At 31.3% G+C, this 18650-nt stretch overlaps 1 pseudogene; it reads left to right on the plus strand.

The window, feature by feature from the left end:
- The first annotated feature begins 502 nt into the window (after nucleotides 1-502).
- On the plus strand, nucleotides 503-5231 carry LOC149556819 (protein DETOXIFICATION 27-like; annotated as a pseudogene).
- The last annotated feature ends 13419 nt before the right edge of the window (nucleotides 5232-18650 follow it).

The raw sequence follows: 18650 nt of genomic DNA on the forward strand, positions 1-18650 counted from the left end.
AAATATATAAATCTATTATATATATGTTCAAGTTGTTATTATCCTGGTAGACATGCATGCAAAATTAACAATATCAGATTTCCACAATCCATTTGTAATGCAAGTTCATTTTGGATTTGATTGTGCATATTTTTTAGCATCATCATTTTAGATCACTCTCTGTAATCCATCATCAACTAGATGAGAGAGTGCAGGATGCATGCAAAATGTCAAATCATAGGTAAGGAATGTGAACTATTTTATAGAATGCCTCAAAGAAGCTAAGAATATTGAAATACTTACAAGGGTGTGAGGCAGTTCATATTTGTTGATCATACAATAGGTTTAAGAACTTCTCCTCATTGATCAACTTGCACACAGACTGACAATCTTCATCTTTGTTGTGGGCTCCTATCCCCTATGTGAGTGCTGATGTAGAAGTTATAGTAGAAAAAAAAGAAGTGAAAGTGTGTTGAATAAGGTTTCTAATCTCAACTTGGTCAACATTTTTTATTTAAGGGCTATGGACTGGGCGATTCTTCAATGTCTGACAATTAGGTGTAGCATTGCATCCTCTTTAACTATTACATGTACAACCCTAGGAGGAAATAGGTTGTTGGCTACTTCTTCTGGCCTAGAAGGATATGGCTACAATAAAGACTAAGCTCAATCAAATATTCCCAAGTTCATAGTAGCTTCTACAATTTCAATTGATTAGTGTACGAATGCAAAAAATAATTGTTTACCAAATGTATGTACTAGTGGAGTCAATCTCAAGCACCAAAAGAAAACTATATGTATAATACATTCCATTCAAACTCATGACAACAACAAATATTTTGAGTTCATTTGAATATCCTTAGTTCAGTGTAGTAAGCTCAACAAAATGATTTAATTAAGCCAAAGTGAAACCCTTAGATAGGTTGCCATTTGTCTTATGTCACAACAAGTTCAGACCAAAAAAGATATGACATCCCATCATTCCCTTCAATCTTTGGAGACAAATCTATGAATCGAAGGAAGCTTAGTAGATGCCTTCATGAATCTCAATTGCTCAACAATGCGACAATGTTAAAGCTCTATTATTTGCTTCCATATTTCTCTTTATTGGTTGAAAATATTTGTACTTCAAGTGCATATATGTTTAAAAAGAATTAATCAGTGAATAAGGCAAAAAAAGATGTAAATGTATCCACTATGGGTCCCTCCTTGTTTGAAATTCTTTTTCATCATAAAAACTAAACATAATAGGAACAACAATAAACACACATATCCTCATTGTTTTTCTATTTCATATCAATTATAGATAGAAAAACCACTAGTGTATTCCCCATGTTTTAACCAAGCACAAATGAAAAGCCATCATCCATACAGAATACATAAGATTGTTTACAAATGCTAAAACCTATAATATAATTTAATTGGAATTATAACTACTTACTTGGTCATTAACATTGGACAAATCTAACAAATTCCTTAAATTCTCCATGAAATGAAATCTACTAGAGAATAGTGATGTAGAAGGTAACCAAGTACACAAAAATAAGGTTGGTTGCCCATATCAAGTAGAATTTAGTCTAAAATACCTTCATCTTCACTTAGATTTATTATTAATTGAGTGTAAGCCATTTGCTTTCAAATAATTTAAACTTCCCTCTAGTCATGTTATCAATTTCATAATTTAAGACAAGTTTCAATATCAAATTAGTTTTCAAAATATCAGCACATTGTTAATGAGAAAGTAATTAAGCATTGACCTGACTTTTGTGCTTCACCCATTACTATTGTCTTTTCCTTTTTATTAGCAATAATTTTAGGTTTTGTAGATGACTCCAACAAAGTCCTCTTCTTGCTAGTAGTCTCAACCTTTCATCAAGGAGGTCTTAAATGAGCTATAAGCTAGAAAAAAAAAAGAATAATACCTTCCCAAATGGAAACCTTCCAATCCATCATCATACCATGGGTGTCATTTGATTCACATCCTTGTCACTTTCATCTTCAAAAATTCTTCTAAATCACTATCACTTCTTCTTGCAAAACAATCAGATATTTGGTCACTTATGAAAACCTTGTACAGTCCAAAAAAATATAATCTCCATAAGATATTAATGTGAAAATAGTATAAGATGAGGAAAAATATTCATTTTTGCATTACTACAATCTTTCATTAGTTTTAAATAAAAATGAACCAACACAAAAAAAATAGAGACTCAACCAAATGACAACTAAACAAATTTACATGTACATAGTATGTTCCAACAAAAAAAAAAAAGAATAGCTAAAAGACTAAAAGTCATCAAAACACATTCAATACAATCATTTTCTAGGTAATAAAACTACATAAATATATAGAAGTGAAAATTTGGGTCAAACCTTACCTGAACACCAAATCATCCCTTTGCAATATCATCCTAAACACTGTCTGACTCATTAATCTATCCCCACAAGACCCTTCTATTCTTATGACTATCAAAAAATGTTTTGGATGCATAGAATTTTCCATAATCATATCTTAGTCCATATTTTTTGTCATAACTTGTATTGTCTAGAACATACCTATCAATTTCTATGAAGTAAGTCCCAATTGTATAATACTCAAATCTTGTTTCATCGAGGGATGTCTTTAAGACATGTTTGATCTTAGGCCCAATAACAAAAGTATCAAGACCATGTTTTCACAATGGACAAATAGGATAAAATTTAGGGATCCTTAGTGTTGCAATTCTTCTCCTACCAATGTATATTTATACAACCCCCATCTTGAAGATCTTTGTATAGTCGGATGAAATTGTTGAATTAATAGGAACACTTTCAATCTAGCTCATTCCTCAACATTTCGCATATGTTTTCTACTTTTTAACCCAGAGATTTTTGTAGTCCCAATTGAAGAACATGGTCATTGCCTAGATCTCTGTAGCCACTTTGGTGATCCACATTTTTCTCAGTTGGCTATTGATTTTTAAACTTGAAATGGGGTTGATTGGTTCTGCCATTACAATGAATTTGGCATGGTGGATTCCCACAGTTGGCCTCATTCTTTATTCCACATGTGGGGTTAGTTCACTGATATGGACAAGTCTATCTAAAGATACATTCTTTGACTTGAAGCCTTTCTCAAAGCTTTTTTCCGCATCCGATGTCATGCTTTGGTAAGTTTCCTATTCTAAGGATACAAAATTTGTACAATTTATGAATTGTTCAATTGTATTTTTGGGCTAAGATTGTCTGCAAATTTTTTTACTTTAAATGTTTCAGATCATACTCTATGATATAAATTTTTGACCATCCACATTTTGGATCATACTCCAAGATAGATAGAGTATGATCCAAAACATCGATGGTTAAAAACTTACATAAAATCTTAACATAGATATACAACTAAATAGTTTCCTATTCTGTTACACAATACATTTTAAATGTGGTTGGGTTTGATTATTCAGATGGTTATGCTTCTAATTTCTACCAAAATTCCATCTTGTGAATAGTTTAGAGACATGGTACCATAGAATTCTGGTCTTCTTAATAGGAAACTTGTCATATTCAAAAGTTGTGATTGATTCCCTTTCAATTTGGTATTAGAAAACAAAACCATTTTCTCTATATTATATATTTTGAAGAAATATAGGGAAGGGATTTATATAATGGCATAAAAATGTATGTTTCGAAACCTTGATATGCATTTTGTAGCATAAGCATCAATGGTTTGGAGATGATGATACCACTTGGTTTTCTTGCTGCCACTGGGTATGTACTAATCAATTAGAAAATATTTCCTATAATTAATGAAATGAAAAAAATGTAAAGGTTTTCAACACAACAAGAATATATAATACTGATATGATTGTTCATGTTTATCCCTAATGCTTATAGGTTTAGGTTTATTTAATGTCATATTCTTGAATTCTACTACATATTTTAGAATTTGAATACAACTACTTTACTATTTTGAAGACATGCCCATCTTTCTCCAAGGATAGGAAGTATCATCCAATTCTCATCCCATTCATTTTTAGATAATAAAATCTCATTGTCATTCAAATTCTCCCATGATTTTGAAACTACATTAATTTTCATAAAATTCTCATTTTAGCATTATTATGGACAAGTCAGCCATTTCAATACCCTCTTTCTTGTTATGTTGGACTCTTTGAATCACTTGCATGCTTATCTTAGTTTTGTATTGTCTTTGGTAGTTTTGGTTCCACACAAGGACATGAAATATGATGATTATTTAAAATAATAACTAAATGCCTAGCTCTAAAGATTTTAACCAAAAGACCCTCTCCACCTTCTTCTTGTTATATCCAAATTCTAACATTGCCCACTTTTCCAATGGCGACTTCTTGTTATAACTAATTCAATCTTAGATTATACTTCTTCCATTTTGGTTTGGCTTAAACAAAATATTCAAGCTTTGATTTGTTAAGATGATCTAAAATCATGTTAATAGACGAACATTATTGAAAAACTACTATATTTTTAAATGAACTATCTAAACATTTTAAAACTTAAAATGTATTATATAAGTCTAGCCACCTCCACTCTTGGAATCAAAAAGTAACTATCATCTCTGTCCTTTGTATGATCCAATTCATATGTTATGTAGTCAGAAATTCTACTAAAAATGAGTTAATATCATATGCATTATGTCTTATATTCTGGTGTGTATTGATTGTTATATAAATATATATGCTTGTGAATGTAGTGGGAGGGTAGCCAACGAGCTGGGGGCTAGAAATGGCAAAGGAGCCAAATTTGCAATTATTGTTTCTACAATTACTTCAACCATGATAGGCCTTGTTTTTTGTTCCCTCATACTTGTACTTCACTAGGAATTTGGTCTAATTTTCATAAATAGTACCATAATTATAGATATAGTTTCTAAACTGTTAGTCTTGCTAGCCTTTACTATGCTCCTCAATGGTATTTAACTAGTCCTATTAGGTAAACAAATTTTCTATTTTATGTGTGTAAGTCCTATTTTTGTTCAAAATTGACTTACTTTTTCCAAATGATAGTGCTATAAACATGGTATGTCAAAAGAAAGATAAAATTTGTAATCACCAATAAGAGTTATAAGAATTCTTCTTCCTTATGAATTTGAAACAGGGGTAGTAGTGGGTTCAAGGTGGCAATCCTATGTTGCTTACATCAATATTGGATCTTACTATGTGATTGGTGTGTTGTTTGGTGTATTACTTTGTTGGGTGTTTAAAAAGGGGGTTTTAGTGAGTTCAACTTCTATAAAATGAAATTTTTAATAACTTCCAACAAGACCCAATGAACAAACACTCCCACATTCCTATCTTCTTAGAGGAATGGAGAGGGTGTTTCTTTTGGTCCAGTGAACAAAATCTTTGGTTGTGTAAAGGAGGGCCTTTCCGTTAAGATGTTGATCTTCCTTGTTTCCCACAAAAATTCTCCACCTTCCATCTTTTCCAAGCCATCTAGTAATCCTATTTTATAGGGCATATGTGAGCTACCAAGATTTGAAAACAACACTTGAGTGACTTGCAAATGTATTTTGGTTGCCTCCATGGAATGATTCTAGGATCTGGTAAAAAGTTTGATAGGAAAACCTTATATTTTTTCATTTGAGTTGATTGGTGTGAAGCTTGAAAACATCTTAATGAAATGATATACAAATAGTAATTTCTTAGTATTTGAAAAATCTAATCCTACATAAACTCGTAGGCTTGCCAAAAAGGGTAAGAATGTGTATAGAGCAACATGCCTTCCCTCATCATCAAATTGTAAAGGTGTGAATTTATGTGCTTCCTTGAAGTGTTCTTCTTTTATATCTATACTATGATTTCCATATTCTTAAAAAATGAAATTGTTCCTAAATTTATGTTTTGAGTGAAACCTATGAATATAGCTATAACTATTCGATGTAACAGATTATTCAAATAATCTTTCATTATCAATTTTACTTGAATCTTGATTAGAGGAAATGTGGTGACCCCCAATTATTCAAATAATTTTTCATTATCAAATTTACCTGAATCTTGAGTAGAGTAATCCTATTTTATAAGCCATTACTTCGACAGACAAATGACCATTCTAAAATTGATAGTTAACTAAAAGGTCTTTCCCTATAACCTTGGCTGACGTCCCCTTCTCTTTCCTTTTAGTTTATTGATCTACAATTAACAAATTATTTTGGTCTCTTTAGCTCTTTATTATAATTATTGATAAATGATGGAAAATGATGTAGAATATAAGAAATTAGATTTTTTGTTACCCAAATGAAAAATATAAAACAACCCAATTACAAATTAGGACTGATAATCATGCCCATTTCCCCCCAAAAAAATTTCTAAAGTTAGACATAATATAGTGTACCTAAATAGTGCAATATGATATTTTAGGTTGGATTGCTTGTGGTTTCCTTTCAGATCACTCTTAAAAGTAATTACCATGGAGAATGTGTCAAAATTTATGTAGTAGGAAATTGTAGAACTCATTTATTTTCCTTCCATGACTAATCCTTCTCACTACCTTGCACAAAGAGGATTCCACATACAAGCATCACTTTCATGAGAATTTTACATGTAGGGTTAAAAGTTTTTCCTTCTTAGTATAATTTACTATAATAAAGAAATGCATCAGTCATTAACGACTGACCATTGAAATGCTACCAAGAATATCTTCGTAACAAGCTAAACTACGAAATTGCAAAAGAATTTGAGGAACTAAAAGAAAAGTAGAAATTTCTAATCATTTTAACCAACCAAAAAATAATGAATAGCTAAAAGAGTAACATATCAATTGTCTTCATGTTGCAAGATAAATTTCCAACTTTGCATGCTCTCATATGTTTGTGGGCAATCTTAACCCTATATCAAAATAATGGACCATTTTACGGATTTCAATCCAACTACATCTAGGTAGCTCATTTATTTCTCTATCTTTTATCAATCCTCTTGCCTTTTGAAAATTACTAGATCTCCCATTTTTTCACAAAGACATAATGTGCTCTATGATTTGGATATAGGATTAATATAGGGATGATATTGGAAAAGGTTACAGAGTCACACTTTGTACCTGATAGTTGTACTTTTTAAGAAGCTCCAAATCCCTTTAAAAAAAACCCACTATGTGAATATCCTGCAATGATGCCCTATTCATTTGGTTAACACTTGTGATTTCTCTAGCTGAAATGAAATTTGTTGTCTTCATCTTAATAGGGTTTTAATTAAATATTGCCAGGTAAATCAGAATTTGTAATTGAAACTTGGCCTTATTCATGCAATGCTTCAATGCCATGGAAAATAGAAAGGTTGTGTTCACATACTGAAGGTCTTGTTGCTTTATCACCTTGTTAATGTTACTCAATCCATTCTTCTTGCTCACTATTTCATATTTTAGATTGCATAGCTAACATAACTAGAAAGAAATATTAGTGAAGCTACCAATCCTTCATCTAAGAGAAAAACAAATTATTAAAACAATGCAAGTGGAGTGGATATTTAATATATGGCATAGAAAGAAAAAATAAAAGGTATTCAACAAAGCATTGAACTACAAGTCTTTCCTAAAAGGTAAGGTTTAAAACAACAATATCACAAGCAATTGCTTCAACTTATGCTATAAAGCCTTTCTGAAATTATAAGCATGCACACATGCATATGAGTTCTCCATGGCCAAGTACTCCAAAAGACTTATTGGGATTCCAAGTAAAAACTCATACATTTTTGGATATTTCTATGGCTCAGTTTATGATGCTAGTTTGAGATGGAATGCTTCTCATTCACAAAGAAGATGTCAAAGGTATCCTCTATCTAAATCAATACAAAGATATGGTGGATCCTGCTAAACTAAATTAACTAGATAAGATGATGAAAGATCTAAATATTTCCAATGACACTCAAAACTTTTCCCTTCATAAGAATGAACATGAAGATTTCGTGGGCCCTAATGATAATGCACCATAGGAATATGTCCTAGCAGGCTAGAATAATGAACTATTTGCTACAGACTTTTTGGAATCTTTGAAAAGTAATGATTGTTGGGGCCCTCATGAAGGATGTTAGTCACTTCTTTATCAAGTTTGATACTATCAAGTTTTGATGTGCTCTGATGATTATACTGCTAGTCTTAACTCCTTGTGCTATATATACTTCCAATTTGTTTCTATGGGATAAGTTCTTGATATGTAATAAGATGTATTCCTTTATTGTATCTAGTTCCCAAAGCAACTTCTAGAATTTTGATACTTTTCTACTAAATATATCCAACTAAATTAATTGTATCTAGTGATTAAACTATTCTAATAAAAAAAATAAAAGGCAGTAACTAAAACATGGAACTACAAGTCCTTCCTAAAAGGCAAGGTTTAAAAAAATAAAATCACAAGCAGTTACTACAACTTATGCTATAAAGTGATTCTAAAATTATAAACATGTATATATGCATATGAGTTCTCCCTAGCCAAGTATTCTTTAGATTCACTGGGAACAAAATGTAAGAAGAAAATTGGAATATTACAATGCAACAAATCAAATTTGAAAATGAAAAATATTTAAGAAATTGCTATGAGGACAAGTTCATGTATTGGTTATAAACAAATTAGTAAATAGTTAAGGTAACCTTTGCAAAGGAAGAGAAAAATAAACTGCTTTCCCAAATGCAAGCTAAAAGGCCTTTCTAGTAAGTGGCAACCAATCCTTGGCCTATATGACCAAATGTTGTATTAGCTCAGGATCCTTAATGTTATTGCATCATTTTCCAATATTGAATTCATAAAAATATAGAAGACAAGGTAAGGGGCAGTCCATACAATACCAAAACAAAGACTTGGCACAAGGCCTTTGTAGTTGAGTTCATACATTAGTAAGACATTAGTAGGGATAGAATTGAGGATGGTAAATATATCATTCATTTCAAAAGGTCCATCTCTAGGCATGTGATGATACTGCAAAACCAAGTGAATGTTTGATTAGAACAGAGTAAGTAAACCTTTTTTTTTTGTTACAGTGGAATTTTAGGGTTGAAGATCATTTTTTCATCCACTTTAGCTCAAACTACAATAGCATTAGTTTCATACATTGTGGATATTCTAGATAGCACCATGCCAAAAATTTTAGTGAACCTAGTGAGCCCAATGCTCCATTCCAACTTGTATAGACAAAAATGAACTTAGCAGAAATCATGTCAAAGCCAATCACTATCGTGGGAAGAGACTTTAGGATTCATATTAGATAATCTTGTTGGAAAATGGGGTCATATTTGAATCAAAAGTTAAGTGGTGGAGTTTTCATATTTTTATTCAATAAAAATTAAGGTATATAGGACTAGGAATGAGAAAACTAGTCTTTGTTTGAAGCCTTGAAAGCATTTTGCCTAATTTTCCATATTTGGCATAGTCGAGGGCTAGTGTCCCTAAAGCCTTAATTTGACCCAAGTTTGCTAAGAGCCCTAGAGAGTGGGTAAGACCTTAGAGAAGTGGAGTCCACTTGGAGAGACAAAGGTTAGCATTGGGTAAAGGCTGGTAATCTTGCTTGGCATCTTGCAATGGGTTGGGTGTTACTAGGAACTTAAGAAGATTTCAGTGGATTAAGGTTGTAGAATTTGCATTAGTTGAGGTGAGATGTTAGCACATATTTTGGGCACCTTACAAGTTACACTACCTCAACTTGGTGATGCAAGCAATTGGCATCCAAATAAAGTGGGTGAAAGAAATAATGTGCATTATTCAAGCACAAAATTCTTTTCTTTGGAGTTTTATGATTTTAGGACATGTAGATGATGAATTGATCAGGCTTTAGACCCTTCCAAATAAATGGTAGAAAATATGACTTATTGGGATGAGAAGATGAGAGGTAGATGGATTTGGGTTTTGTGATTCCTTGGTATGTTAGTTTGAGCTTCATTTGGTTTCAAGAATACTATAATATTCTCTACTTAACAAGGCCAACCATGTGAAGGTGGAAGCTCATCTAGCCTCACCCCCCTCTCCCTAACATCAATCTAAATTACCCATTATCATCTAATTACATACTTCATTCATTCATTTATGAACTATAACATTCAATCAATACAATCACATAAGATTCATTAATATGATATAAAATTCATTAATACACAATACTAATCAAGACTTCATTAACACATAACAATATTCATTAGCATAAAATAAAAATCAATATTAATATGCATCATTCATAGATAATTACTTAAAACAAAGTTCTTTCATTATCCAACAAGGTTTATCAAAAAGCATTTTTAAAACATCATATCTTCTTTTTGTTTTTGTTAGCTCTCGTAAGAAAAATGCTCATAGGAGCATCCATATCTTCCTCATTCTCCTCCTCTTTTGGCACATGTAATGTCAAATTACAATGGCTCCTTCTCTTTGGTGGAGCAGGAGGCTGCTACACTAAAGAGGGCTCTATTACAAGAACAAGTAACAAGATTAATTGGCATACTCCTTTTCTTTTTCTAACTATTACAAGTATGTAATTAAGTACTAGTACAACATAACATGCATTTTTCTTACCTGACAATGCCATATCATGTACATTAATATTTTGATTCGCTGCCACATCAGCATGTTGAACACTTAGAACATGCTCCACTCCTTCACCATGATGTTCAACATGCTCTAAAATATTCAAAAAAAGGATACACATCAAATTGGAATTGAAGATTTTAAATTGTATTCATAACTGCATAATTAATTTCCAATAGAAAATTAATACCTCCACCACTATAATGCACGTGATGGCCATCGTTACGAGCAGGTTCTGTGATAGGAAATGAAGGCTACAGTAAAATGTTATGCACATTGCTATGTGGCCAATTTATGTTCAAAACTAACACCAAAAAAGAATCTTCTCAACTATTCAATTTCATTTAATTTTCATTTGACCAATTTACCTATGAGATATCATTTGGTGCACTAGATTCTTGGGCAAGTCTTTCAGATTCTTTTGGTAGGCATGCAGCCACGACTTTATAGCCTTCCTTTAAGGCAATTTTTCTATCTTCATCTGTGAGCTCCACATTGAATTCGATGCCCTGTATTTTTTGCTTAATATCGTCAGTTTTCCATGTATGGTTTCATTAAAAAAAATTGTTTGCAACATTATATAAAAAAATAAATATTAAATTTCATTGCTCCTACTTACAAGTTGAGACTCAAGATTCATATAGCCACCAGAGCCAAGTTTGTGTTGGCCAACCTTTTGTAGTCTCACTTTTGTAGCCATAGATGTGTCCTACAATGTATGTACAATTTCAAGCATCTTAGATTATATATTTACAAATATAACTAATTATTGCATGATTACAATGTACTTGATACTATCATTACATAACTTTTTTTTTTTCCTTGTACTGCTTCATTTACTCTATTTTCACATAGCCTTTTCTCCTTTGCATCTTCTATCATTTCATTCCACTCCATCGATGAAATCATATGATGGTCATACTTTGGGTTCTCCTTAAAACCCCTTCTTTGATCCCTCATAGTCTTTATATGCTTTGGTGCTCTTTTGAGAAGTAGGCCAGTGTCAAAAATGTTTTTTCCAAATTTCTCCTCAAAAGATGTAATTAGCTAATTTTTTAATTCCATAGCTTGCAACTTCCACCTTTAAAAAAAAATTAGATTCTTAGATCAGTAACTTTAATATAGTACAATAAATGGAAGAAAGAATAAATTATGTAGCAATGATATGAAACTACATACCTTTTACGTATGGTGGGTCCAAATCGTCTTAATGTCATATCAAAAAGATGATCAAAGAAAACATTATTACCTACAAAAAAATAAAGAGATTATCAATCCAAAATAAGTAATGTAAAAGTAAACTGAATTTAAACTTTAAATAATAACAATTTTAAAGCACTTGGAAGCTTTTGTTCTTTTAACAAAAACACGGTTTTCTTGTTCAACAACAATGTCCCTACATATGAACCAGTACTAATCACACAGACTACTCTAGGAAATGGATCAGCTTTAGTAGTACTGCTCTCTGTTGCTCTATTAATTGAAGGTCTATCTATTAGTCCACAAAATAGGATTGTAGTAAGATCTATTTGGCATAACATTTATCACTAGTTACATCCATTGATGAATTAGGGCAAACATTTATAGACCATACTATTCTTTTACTACAATTCCTCATGACGAGTTTGAAGATTTCAAATATTTTACTTCATTGACATCTAATGACCCTTAAAGTGGAATGGAATGACATGGTTTTGTAGCTAAAATGAAATCTTAAAAGATTAAATGCATGGTTTTGTAGCTAAACAACATGTGAAAAACACATTCTAACTAAAATTTTCTCCATAATGTATCAATAAAATCATCGAATGTTTATCTACTCTCTATCAGGATCACATATTTATCTATGGGGAGAACTACAAAAATGTGTCCCAAAGGTGATATAATGCAATTCTAAGATTGATTAGTTCAATCTGGTAAAATCAATGAACCTTTTGGTCAAGACTACGTAACTATTTTATCTTAGAAACCCATTTAATCCTTCCAAGAAAACACATACACAAACATTGATGCAGAAGGATCAAAATATGAAGTTTATTAAATGTAAATGAAACATCATGACAATTAAAACACACACCAAATGAAATGAAAGACAAAGAGACACCACTAGTCACACTTTCTTCATTGGTAAATGCATACATAAAAATATATGAAAGTATTGCCACCAATCACAATATTGAAATTGTTGCCATATGAATTGTTTTACTTCAAACTAGAGTGCAGATCTATCAAATGAGACCTTAAATAAAAAGCTCAAAAAAATACTAGAATACATCTCTTCCCAGACATATGCATTTTAGAGTTTGTAAATCTTGTAAGCCAACATATACACCTAAATGATTACAACAGTTTTGTTAGTCATCTTGTATCTAAATAATGACAATTTGGATGAAGTGTAAGTGATCACAAGAGTTTTCTTTCCCAATAAAAGCTACAAATATCTAAAACCCACCACACTCTTTGGCATGATTTATGATTGATGAAAAAGAAAACTTCACCCAAACTTGTACAAAAGCTATAGAGATGTATCAATATAAACACTTTAGGCATCATAAATACTTTTATCAAAATTACAATCTCTCCTAGCAAACAAATAAGCAAAAACCAAGATCCAATAAATAAAGAAGTTGATAATTAGCTTTAAGAATGAAGATGAATCACTTAATAGAGCCTTTCTCAAGAAATTAGAGCTGCTAAAATGTACTACCCTACATAAATGGTAAGCACAAAATAAATTCATAGTAACCAGTTTTATTAAAAAACTGCTGCTAGCTAAACCACTATTGATGATTGAACAAAAAAATAAAATTGGCTAGAAAGAACCTACATAATATATATTAGAGATGACTTGAGAAAATACCAAAAACAATTCTTCAAGCTACTAAGAGCTATCATATCAATAAAGGAAAAAGATGAAGATAAACTCATAAAAATTTGGAAACTTTGGTTCAGTGACTTCCCTTCCACATAGAAGAAATAGAACAATAAAGATAGTTATCTCATACTGATAATTGTTTTACAAGATTAAAAAAATACTAAAATAGACTATCAAGTCATCAATGAAAGTGTTCATATTAACACCAAAACAAATGTATTATACCCACAACTTACATACGCAATACCAAAGATCATATATTAGAAGTATAAGCTCGAGACAAAGATAAAAAAATAGAATAACAACATCTTGAAGATTTAAAGGTCAATTAGGGCATTCTTTTTCAGCCTTTAAAGAAAACATAAGTAAGAACTTACATTCGATCACACATACCAGAGTACTAATCACTAGATTTTGTACTCTAGTACATATGATAGTTACATTAGTACAAAATCCACAAAACAAAAAAAATGCATGATTAGCACATTACAAAATATAGAAAAACAAGGTTTTACCCATTCTAATGGGCATAGATGAGGATGTTTGCATTGTCCTTGTTGCCGACTATGCACTTGTTGCCGACTATGCACAAGGCAATATTGGACTATCAACCAAAGGAGGTGTCCACACTTCATCATGAGTTGAAGAATACAATATTGTTAGAAAAGACATTTGTAATGGATAAAGATCAAATGGGATACTCGCTAGAAGTGTCCACAAAACAAAGGTAAGTGTTATAATGTTGATGAAACAAAGTGTACTTACACACAGGTTATGCGCTACAACCCTCACCATGTTCACCATGTGATGTCACAAATGTCACATATTTCTATACAATAACACATAAAATTAGGGATCATAATCCACAAGATACTATAAAATATTAACATCTATTGAACTTCTATTATTACTTTAGTCAAATTACTACTTGCCTTCAAAGATTGGACCCTACAGTCCAATTCTTTTCTCAGTGCCTCTTTCTCCTTGCTTGTGTCACCCTTGATGATAATGTTAAAAATTTCATTAGTATATCTTTATTTTAGTTTTTGGGCCATGAAAATAGGGTTAGCACTAAGGGAAATGTCATGTAGAAACGTTGCCTGTATTTCAGATTGATTTGATTAGCTGTCATTCTAGCTTTTTCCTATCATTTGTGACATCAAATATCAGTAAAATTTTATCAAAATAACTCCAAAGACATAAAGAAAAGAACATAATAATACAAAATTTGTTTCTATATTAACATTAAAAATTACAATAATAAATATTTACCTCTGCTGAAGGTGTGTGAGATGGTGCATCCATGTCACCCTATGAAAAATATTTATAAGTCTTAGAAATTAGTAGCGAAATTAAAGTAATAGACTTACAAAAGAAATATTAATAATAAATTATATTGTATATGTAAATCATTTTTCTTAAGTTAGCCAAAAATTTGGTATAACTAATGTGTTTATCTAAAAAATAATTTTACATGTTCTACTTAATGTTTATATCTGCACATATGGTTTGGAAAGAAAAATTTGGTCATACATGACCCCATCATAGTTGACATTGACCCTACTAGGACATTTCATTGATCATCATGATCTTCATCCATGTCATCATTATCATCATCATCATCACCATCATTGTACTTGTCACTTTGATCATCATCGTCACCACCACCATCTTCATCGCCATCATCATCATCTTCATCACCATCATCATCATGAACATTATTGCCATGATCATCATCATGAAAAAAATCATCACCATCTTCTTCTTCTTCATCACTGGGTAACTATCATTCCTGATAATCATTTACTTCATCTTGTGCTTCTTCAATATCTTCTTCTTCCATCAAATTGTAATTTACCAGCCTTCCTCTTCGGTCATGTCTAACAACAAATGACCAACCTGGTTTGTGTGCAACACCAGAGTAAAACACTTTCTTGCATTGGCTTGGAAGAACATAGGGCTCATCTATGACTAGCTCAAATCACCTTGTATTAATCATAGTAAATCCACTATCACGTTCAATAATAGTCCTATCAGGATCATTTCAATTTAGCCATAGCATGAACCATTTGATGAGAAATAGAACAATTTTGAATGAATTAAAGTCACACTCAAGTTTATCATAAAAAATGCCATAATATTGATTTTTAGATTGTTGAGGATGTATGTTAGTTCTAGACGAAATATTGGTGACCACAAAGACAACACTTATCTTGGAATCACACATTTTCTTCATTTCGTCTAAACTTTTTTGTGCCAAATTTATAGCCATGGTAGTACACCACTTTGTCTTGTTTGACCTATAATTATTCAAACATGTCAAGATTATTTGCATCAATCTATGAGTTGATATTAAACTTATGTCTTATGATTAGTAATCTTATGCGTACCTTTGTATCTCTTAAGCCATATCCTAGATTGAGTACTATTCTAGATTAAGTACTATTGGTGTAACATTGGGATCTCCATTATGATGAGGTTCTTTAACTAATGATGCAACACCATCCCATGTTAATGAGAGACCATTTTCTTGAGACTATTCAATCCATACTGTCATCCAATCCAGATTGTTTGGAATATCCAAATGTAGTGCATCGCACTCATGACAAATTATAAAGAAGATAATTACACTAGTTAGAAACAACTTATATATATTAATGATGGATAAGAATTATTAAACTACAAAAAATAAATTATAATTACCTCTCACTCTCCTCAATCTACCTTTCCTTGTCAGGTACTCCCTTTCGAATTTGTTATTAGAGTTGGGATCCCAAATGCGATCTACATAGATATTTGTTGCAAACTTTGGAAGATATTCACTAATGTACACCATGGTCTGGTATACCATATATCCCTCTACCATAGAACCCTCAAGATGTGCTCTTTTTTGAACCAAGCCCTTCATAAATTTCAAGTGCCTCTCAACCATCCACATTGACCTAGTTTGTACAGATCCACACAATTCAATCTCCTCAACTTGACATATGAGGTAGTGTTCTTGAGTATTGAAAAAGGTTGGAGGTAAATACTTTTGCATTTCACACAAGCTGTGGAATTTTTCTCTTCCTATATTTTATATCTTTTCTATCAATTTCTTTAGATGATAACCACCTAAAAAAATATTCAACACACAAAAATACATAAATGAGATTCCAAATAAATTATACAATAAATTTTAGATAAAAAGCTACAAATCTAAGAAAAAACACTTCTAACCTCGTGTATTTTCCAAGGTCATATATAACTTTTTTAATACTATTGTTAAATTGGTGTGGAAGGGATAGAGGTAGGACATACTACAATCATTTAAAAATGATCATTTCAATATATTATTAAATAATGCAATAGGTAGTACATTCAATTTTACAAATACACTGTAAATAGAGAATATGACTTACCTTGACAAAGGTATGCTAATCATGTGTTTTCAACCTTGGCACAAAATCACCTTTCTTTGATATAAGAGTTCTTATATTTGCAACAAATCCTATTGAAATTTTTTCTTTTTTTATAACTTCTTTTAAGGCATCACTTTTTGCTCCGTTAATAACCAAGGAATGGCACTTGTATTTATGCGGTCTCCATTAATATTTGATTCAATGAAATCTTTTAGTGCATGATTGGATTCATGAATGTCAGTACAAATTTTGGCAATTTTTTATCTATAACACCTTTCATCTAACATTTTTCATAGTGTCTCTATTACTTTCTTTCCAATATGCATAGCATCAAACAAATGCATGATTGAAAAATTTTTGCAGTATGGTAACCAACTAAATTGAGTAGGATAAATTTTCATTCCTCTAGAAAGTTGATCATTGATGCCTCAATGACCTTCATGAGAATCAATTACATCATTAGTAAATATAAGACAATATCAAAATACAAATTTTAAACTTCGAATGACAAATTGAACAATACCTCAATGATTTAGTCGATCGTATTTCAACTTCCATAGATGAGGTGTAATTCTTCATCACCTTGATGATGTCTCTTCTTTCCCATTGAAAAGATGTTTTTTGACAATTTGATACCATAATTATTATGGAGAAAGTGCCTAAACTCATCAAACACCTACTTTTCTAAACTTCTTGAATGATGAGATTTCATCTTTAGACCACAAACTAGATGTATGAATTTTCCCTTAGTCTGAAGACCTAAAAGATCATCTACAATTATCATGTGCAACTTAAGCATATGATAGTAATGTGTAATCACTATAAAAAACCAACAATATGTGATCTTAATAATATAACATACCACAAAAATGAGTTAGCCCAGGGGCATCATGTATTGTCCATACAAGCATCACATAGAATTAAAATTGTTGGTGTCCTATCAGTCTAGAGATGTCATATATAATGATGCCATTCCATAAATTCAACAACTCATCAATTAGGGGCTCAATATACATGTTCATATGTTTAACTTGGTACTTACCTAGTAATTGAATGAACATAAACATTACATAATTATTATGACCATTTTCATGCACTATTTATAAATTAATTTAGATAACCATAAAATGAAAAAATAACCGGCACAATCATTGACAATATTATGTTCTCCCTCTTTATGGACATTGAAGGAGGAATTTTATTGTTAATAACAAAAATAGGCCACACTAAGTAAATAGATCTCATATCTCTATGTGGATTGACACTGTCTGCTACCAATGAAAGCTTCAGGTTATGACGTTCTTCTTTAAAGTGTGACCATGTTTCTTCTATCTCTTTAAATGTAGAATCATTAATAGGCATTTATATAATGTCATCTTGACTTCTATTACATGCATGGTAATCCATAAATTGTGCCAAGCTAGTGCACCTGAATAATCATTGAAGATGTGGAATAATGATAATGTATTGAAGAACCTTGTGAGGCACCTTTTTTGTTATTTTATTTGATCGATATCTACTAATATGAAAATCAGGGCATTTTGTTGCAAATTCATGTTGTTATGATATATACTGTGATCATTGGGACATGCATGTATTGTTTGATACTTCATTCTAATCTAATTCATAATGGTAGATAATCCTCACAAAATGAGACAAAATTTTTGATGGTGGTAACAAAAACTAACCTATCAACCTACAACAACAAATATGCATTATTAATATAATGAATAGTAATTGTATGCTAACATTGAAGATGAAAAAAATGGCATACCTTAGCATACATGACATTGCTACTTTGGATATACCATGCATAACCTTTAAGTTCACCAACAACATTATAGCTGAGAGTAGAGTTGTTTGGGAGACTTCATATAAGGGC

This window comes from Cupressus sempervirens, chromosome 5, assembly GCF_028749045.1.
Source record: "Cupressus sempervirens isolate cs-2001-9-10 chromosome 5, ASM2874904v1, whole genome shotgun sequence".
Classification (NCBI taxonomy): Eukaryota; Viridiplantae; Streptophyta; class Pinopsida; order Cupressales; family Cupressaceae; genus Cupressus; species Cupressus sempervirens.